The 6,431-nt window shown below is 42.9% G+C and overlaps 1 long non-coding RNA gene across 3 annotated transcripts in view; it reads right to left on the reverse strand.

Annotated features, from left to right (window-relative positions):
* Nucleotides 1-2,875, reverse strand: part of LOC122552964 — a 38,974-nt gene extending 36,099 nt beyond the window's left edge. For 2 of the 3 annotated variants that reach the window (XR_006312572.1, XR_006312570.1), the window contains exon 1: nt 1,814-2,875. This is a non-coding gene — a long non-coding RNA (uncharacterized LOC122552964). The remainder of the gene's footprint in view (nt 1-1,813) is intronic. The other variant, XR_006312571.1, reaches the window with a different exon arrangement.
* Nucleotides 2,876-6,431: the final 3,556 nt, after the last annotated feature.

Below are 6,431 nucleotides of genomic sequence, written 5' to 3' on the forward strand. Positions count from 1 at the left end.
CTTTTATTGGTCAGAGTATTGAGTACAGGAGTTGGGAGGTCATGTTGCGGCTGTACAGGACATTGGTTAGGCCACTGTTGGAATATTGCGTTCAATTCTCGTCTCCTTCCTATCTGAAAGATGTTGTCAAACTTGAAAGGGTTCAGAAAAGATTTACAAGGATGTTGCCAGGGTTGGAGGATTTGAGGTATAGGGAGAGGCTGAACAGGCTGGGGCTGTTTTCCCTGGAGCTTCGGAGGCTGAGGGGTGACCTTATGGAGGTTTACAAAATTATGAGGGGCATCGATAGGGTAAATAGACAAAGTCTTTTCCCTGGGGTGGGGGAATCCAGAACTAGAGGGCATAGGTTTACGGTGAGAGGGGAAAGTGGAGACTGGTACAACTGCAACATTTAAGAGGCATTTGGATGGGTATATGAATAGGAAGGGTTTGGAGGGATATGGACTGGGTGCTGGCAGGTGAAACTAGATTGGGTTGGGATATCTGGTCGGCATGGAGGGGTTGGACCGAAGGGTCTGTTTCCATGCTGTACATCTCTATGACTCTATGACTTTGTCTATTTATCCTATCCATGCCCTTCATCATTTTATAAACCTCTCCTTTGTCCTATATTGCTGTGCATTCCTCCAGACAAACGATGCTGCACTGATCTGGGTGGTAACCTTCGACCAGGCTGGCATGGTCAGGCATTGTGACCTTTTCTGCTGGTCATGTGAGAAGAGGACATCCCATGTTTGCACCACCTCATCCACTAGGATCTCTCAGACCATATGCACAAAACAAGATGTTTATTTTCCCTTGTCTGCCATGTCCAGCATAAACATCAACAACTGCGCAGGGCAGTTCCAGACTGATGGTGTTCTTCTTGGTCCACAACAAGTTTTAAAGATGGTGCTGACAGCAAGGATGCTAGTCAGTTCCTGGATATCGAGCAGTGATGAGTTGCTCCAGGAATGGCAGGTGGCAGGATGGGGTGAGAATTGTACGAGAGTGGTGTCATCATGACTGATTGATAGTTAGCGAGACAAGTTAATGGGGTGGCATGGTGGCTCAGTGGTTAGCACTGCTGCCTCAGCATCAGCTACCCGGGGTTCGATTCTACCCTTGGGTGACTGTTTAGAGTTTGCACATTCTCCCCATGTCTTCATTCGTTTTGTGTGGGTACTCCAGTTCCCTCCCACAGTCCAATGATGTGCAGGTTAGGTGGATTGATCATGCTAAATTGTCCATCGTGTCCAGGTTGGTGGATTAACTGTGGGAAATGCAAGGTTACAGGAATAGGGTAGGGGGCTAGATCTAGGTGGAATGCTTTTCGGAAGGTCAGTGTGTATTCAATGGTCTGAATGGTCTGCTTCCACACTGTAGGGAACTCTATGATTCTGTGAGATTGGTAATTAGGCAAAAGTACTCACTGAACCTTGTGAAGAGAAGCACTCCATAAAATTTGAGAAAACTAACAGTTAAAAGCAAACATAAATCTTAACCCTCTATGTTTTTATTTAATATACCCTCATGCTGTGATAGGGAATATAGTCCATTATCTGCTCAAAAACGGAAAGTAAATACATTGAGGAACAAATACTGGCTCAAAGATAACTTTTCATTTTATTCGTCTGTCAACATTCTAGAAATGTAATATAACAACTTGCCTGTCCAACCATAATATCAGCATCTCAACTGAGATGTTAACGGGAAGGTTAACTAACACCAGAAAAGAACATAGCTGCAAGTTAAAAAGAGCAATTATATCGGAGCTGAGAGTTAGTGTTAACTTTAAAATTATAAGCAATATAACATACTTTGGAGCACCCACCTTTGTTAGTATGATGAGAAACATATTCAACTCTTCCTCCATCTACTTGGCTCCTTATTTCAAGTAAGTTAAGAATGGCATGAGCATAAGCTAAGAGCAAATGCCCTGTCAGTCATGGGTATTTCCTGACATGGGGGAAATCACTGGGAAAAGAAACAGGAAAGGAAGATAGAGAAATTAGCCTAAAATCACAGGTAAAATTGTGATGAGTACTGATCGATGTTAAGGTTGAATATATAAATTCACTTTAATTTCTCAGCTGTGTCTGATTAATCTTTCACTCTGAGCCAGGTCATTCCAACACCAGTGATTAAATCCTTTGCAAATGGTGAGATCTTTCCAGATTGCCAGGTGGTAGCAACCGAGGCATTCTTGACAACTTGCTCGTTCACTGTCACGTTACTCAAGCTTGTGCTCTTATTTCACAGCTCTGGCATTATTAAAACCAGCTGCAAGCTTATTTAATTAACACCCAGGCACAGCACTGGGTAGTTAAAGCCAAAATTCCTTGCTACACACCCTTTAATTAAAGAATTTCTGATGTCAACTGAGTTTGTACAGCAAGTGGGGAAAGCAAGAACCTGAAGCAGGAGGAAAAATATTGATAAACTATACAGCTGCCTAACTCAGGCTACAAAATAACATTACAACTAAAATAAACAGTGTCCATATTGATGCAGCAAGAACAACTGTGCCCAAAGGGCATTCAATGTTGAATAGAAAACTGCAGCAAAGAATTAATGACTGAAGCCAGGAACAGTAAATGCAGCAAATTCAGCTGTTTTTAGATGTTGATTGCTTTTCTACAGATCTCTGGCAATTTTTCTTTCAAATCAAAAAGGCTAGACAGTCCTGCAGCTATTATTACACGTCAATCACCTAGATTTGCACACAGACCTCAACAACTAATATACTACAATTTCTGTTGCTGTGTGTTCACCCGAATCATTTCTATTTTTATCTCTGTCTGAATCCAGTTTAAGCTCTAATCATGTTTTGCCTTCTTAAATTTATCATCCTGTGCTCCACATAATCAATGGAACGGTTAACAAGGAGAGACAGCAGCAACGAATTTAATTTTCAAACATGACCAGAAGAATCCACGCAAGGAACTTCCTTCATTGTGCTGACAACGCAACCCAAACTCTAAAGAGCCCAAACAATAGAAAATGCCCCATATGCATACACACCTACCTTGAAAATGTGCATCTTTGGGTCATTTTTAGGAGCAGATTGACAACAAAGTGGAGCTGCAGAATGAATTTTTAAAAAAAGTCATCCCCAAATTTTCACATGGAAATTGCATATTTTTAAGTAGTCTGGCATTCAATGACTTGAGTTTGCAAGACAATTAAAAACTTCATATCTTCTGTTATTTCTAGTAGATTGGTTAACAGCTTCTGTCAAATTCTTCTCTGCACTATTTTAATACAGTCATTAACTCTTATTTCAAATGGGGGAATAACTGGCTTGAAATAGTGATAATAGACACAGTTTAACCAAAGGAAGAGCGCCTCATCTTCTGCAACACGACGGTTGGAGGAAGAGCGCCTCATCTTCTGCAACACGACGGCTGGAGGAAGAGCGCCTCATCTTCTGCACAGTTCATCCACTTTACCAACACCTTCCACTCCGACCTCAAATTCACCTGGACCGTCTCAGACTCCGCCCTCCCCTTTCTAGACCTTTCCATTTCTATCTTGGGTGACCAAATCGACACGGACATTTACTATAAACCGACCGACTCCCACAGCTACCTAGACTACACCTCCTCCCACCCTGCCCCCTGTAAAAACGCCATCCCATATTCCCAATTCCTTCGTCTCCGCCACATCTGCTCCCAGGAGGACCAGTTCCAAAACTGTACAACCCAGATGGCTTCCCTCTTCAAGGACCGCAATTTCCTGCCTGACGTAGTTGACGATACCCTCCACCGCATCTCTTCCACTTCCCGCTCCTCCGCCCTTGAGCCCCGCCCCTCCAACCGCCACCAGGACAGAACCCCACTGGTCCTCACCTACCACCCCATCAATCTCCATGTACAGCGTATCATCCGCCGTCATTTCCGCCACCTCCAAACGCTTGGATATTAGGAAATATGACTGGTAGTAGAAAATTTAAAAAACAATAAAATTAGATCATAAACTAACATTACACAGAGGAAGATCATTTGACCTATTGAGTCTGCATGACTCTTTCATAAAGCTTTCAGGTCCTTGGACTCCTCCATCGCCAGACCATGGCAACACGACGGTTGGAGGAAGAGCGCCTCATCTTCTGCCTGGGAACCCTCCAACCACAAGGGATGAACTCAGATTTCTCCAGTTTCCTCATTTCCCCTCCCCCCACCTTGTCTCAGTCAAATCCCTCGAACTCAGCACCGCCTTCCTAACCAACAATCTTCTTTCTGACCTCTCCGCCCCCCACCCCACTCCGGCCTATCATCCTCACCTTAACCTCCCTCCACCTATTACAATTCCAACGCCCCTCCCCCAAGTCCCTCCTCCCTACCTTTTATCTTAGCCTGCAGGACACACTTTCCTCATTCCTGAAGAAGGGCTTATGCCCGAAACGTCAATTCTCCTGCTCCTTGGATGCTGCTTGACCTGCTGCTCTTTTCCAGCAACACATTTTCAGCACAGTTTAACCAAAGTAAAGCTCCATTATGACTCTCAAATGGATATTTCAATTAAATCATCTGGTAGGTATGTTGGGAGTAACCTTGATATACATTTAAGTTAAATTGTGCTTTATAGTTTGAATCCATATTTTCCAAATACAAAATTACCCCCCCCCCTTACTGTCTGTTTTCAGTGTCCTTTCACATGTGCTAAATGTAATACAAACTTTCCTACCTAATTCTCAACTGACTAGAAGTAGCAATGAGAGCAATCTACAGGTGAGCAGACGTGCATCCACATGGAAATTATTCTCTGCCAGTTCATCACTGGGATCTCCAAGGCATACGGATTCATCAAAGACCTTAATTTCCAGGCCCTAGGATACACTGAAAAGGTAGGCTAAGACTGGGATAGAATCCAGAGACAATATCTGAGGCTCAAGTTCTGGTGGAGAACACAGTAAGCTCAAGAAGGTCAAATTCCTAATCCATCAGGTCCATCACCATTAAAATATCATCAACCATATCACAGAGGTGGGGGCAGAATAGAGTAAGGCCTGCTACCTCTGGAGGTATGTTGGAGGCAGTAACAGAGGCAGATGAATGGCTAGTTGCCAAGCTACAATGTCCACTTCCATTTACTGGGACATTAGCTCACTTTCAATGATGAATACCAAGTTCTCACTCACCTCTCACCCCTACCCTTCGTCATCCATTGTACATGCATCCATTCTCTAGCCCCTTTGTGTTCACATGTTTTGTCCATGCCCCCTCATTAGGGATTTTTTTAAGTGAAAGCTATTGATTTCTTTTTCAGTTTAAACGCTCTCTGCACATTTAAACCACATCAGATTATTGTTCTAGAGACTCCAATTACTTCAGTCAAAACATATCAAACCTACAAGATGGCACTTTTGGAGTCAAAGAACCATATGTTTTTCTTCTGCATTTCAGTGACAACCAATAAAAAAGTTTGAGGAAGTTATTTTTTAGTTCCCCACTTGGGAATAGGAATCACCAGTGATTCCCCGCACCCAGGAATAATATCTGAGAAAGACTATCAAGGAGAAATAGGGATCTGGGCTCTGTACAAGAAAATGCGTAGCTCAAATTAGTACTAAGGACAGAAAATGAAGGACAAAAAAAAATCATGTTGAGAGGAGAAATAAACAAAAAGGTGCTTACAAAGAGTCATCCAGGAGAGAGTTACTGACCTGTTTCTGTCCAGAGAGTTACTGATTCTGTCCAGAGAGCACAGAAATTTGATTCCAGCGTCATTAGAATAGTTAAGACTACAGATTACTGAGTAAAAAGCAGCTGAATAGCAGACTCAGACTGTTTTGAATCTAGATGTTCCAAACCTTTGCTGCAATTGTAATTAAAGAGTGTAAATATCCAAGAGAGAGAGAAACCAGGTTCATCAGCTGATAAAAATGTGTAGGCAGGCTGAGAAACTGTCGACTAAAGAAACCACTCAGGTGCTCTAGTTACCATCCTACTGAGACTGCAGTATATCAAGGAATTGAGAAAGGCAACATAAAGCTACTCAAAGAAGAAAAAGGAGAGGCCATGAAGAAGGGCTCTCAGTATCCATTCAGAGTCATCAGAAAGCAATCCTCTTCATGGTAAGCTCAGCAAAGAATAGTGTGCATGTCTATAGTGTATGAAGAAGATGCACACTGAAATCTACCATCTGTTGCAGGCAGACCTCCAGTCCCCTGCAGACAAGGATGCAGTGCCAGTGGCTGTGGGAGTGACGGTGGCCATGAACATTTTCACATCAGGTCCTTCTGCGCTGGAGGGATGATATCTCTGACAGTTCACAGTTCAATGTTCACTGTTACAAATAGGTGGAATGGAGACTTTCTCTCAAGCAAGACCCAGACATAGCAAGATACTGTCAGCATTGCCTGCTAATCTAAAATATATATCGACCCTGAGAACAATGTAGTGCTCATCACTACTGCTCTATCTGAGAGGTACTCATGACTGATGCAC

This window comes from Chiloscyllium plagiosum, chromosome 9 (assembly GCF_004010195.1).
Source record: "Chiloscyllium plagiosum isolate BGI_BamShark_2017 chromosome 9, ASM401019v2, whole genome shotgun sequence".
In the NCBI taxonomy this organism is placed as follows: domain Eukaryota; kingdom Metazoa; phylum Chordata; class Chondrichthyes; order Orectolobiformes; family Hemiscylliidae; genus Chiloscyllium; species Chiloscyllium plagiosum.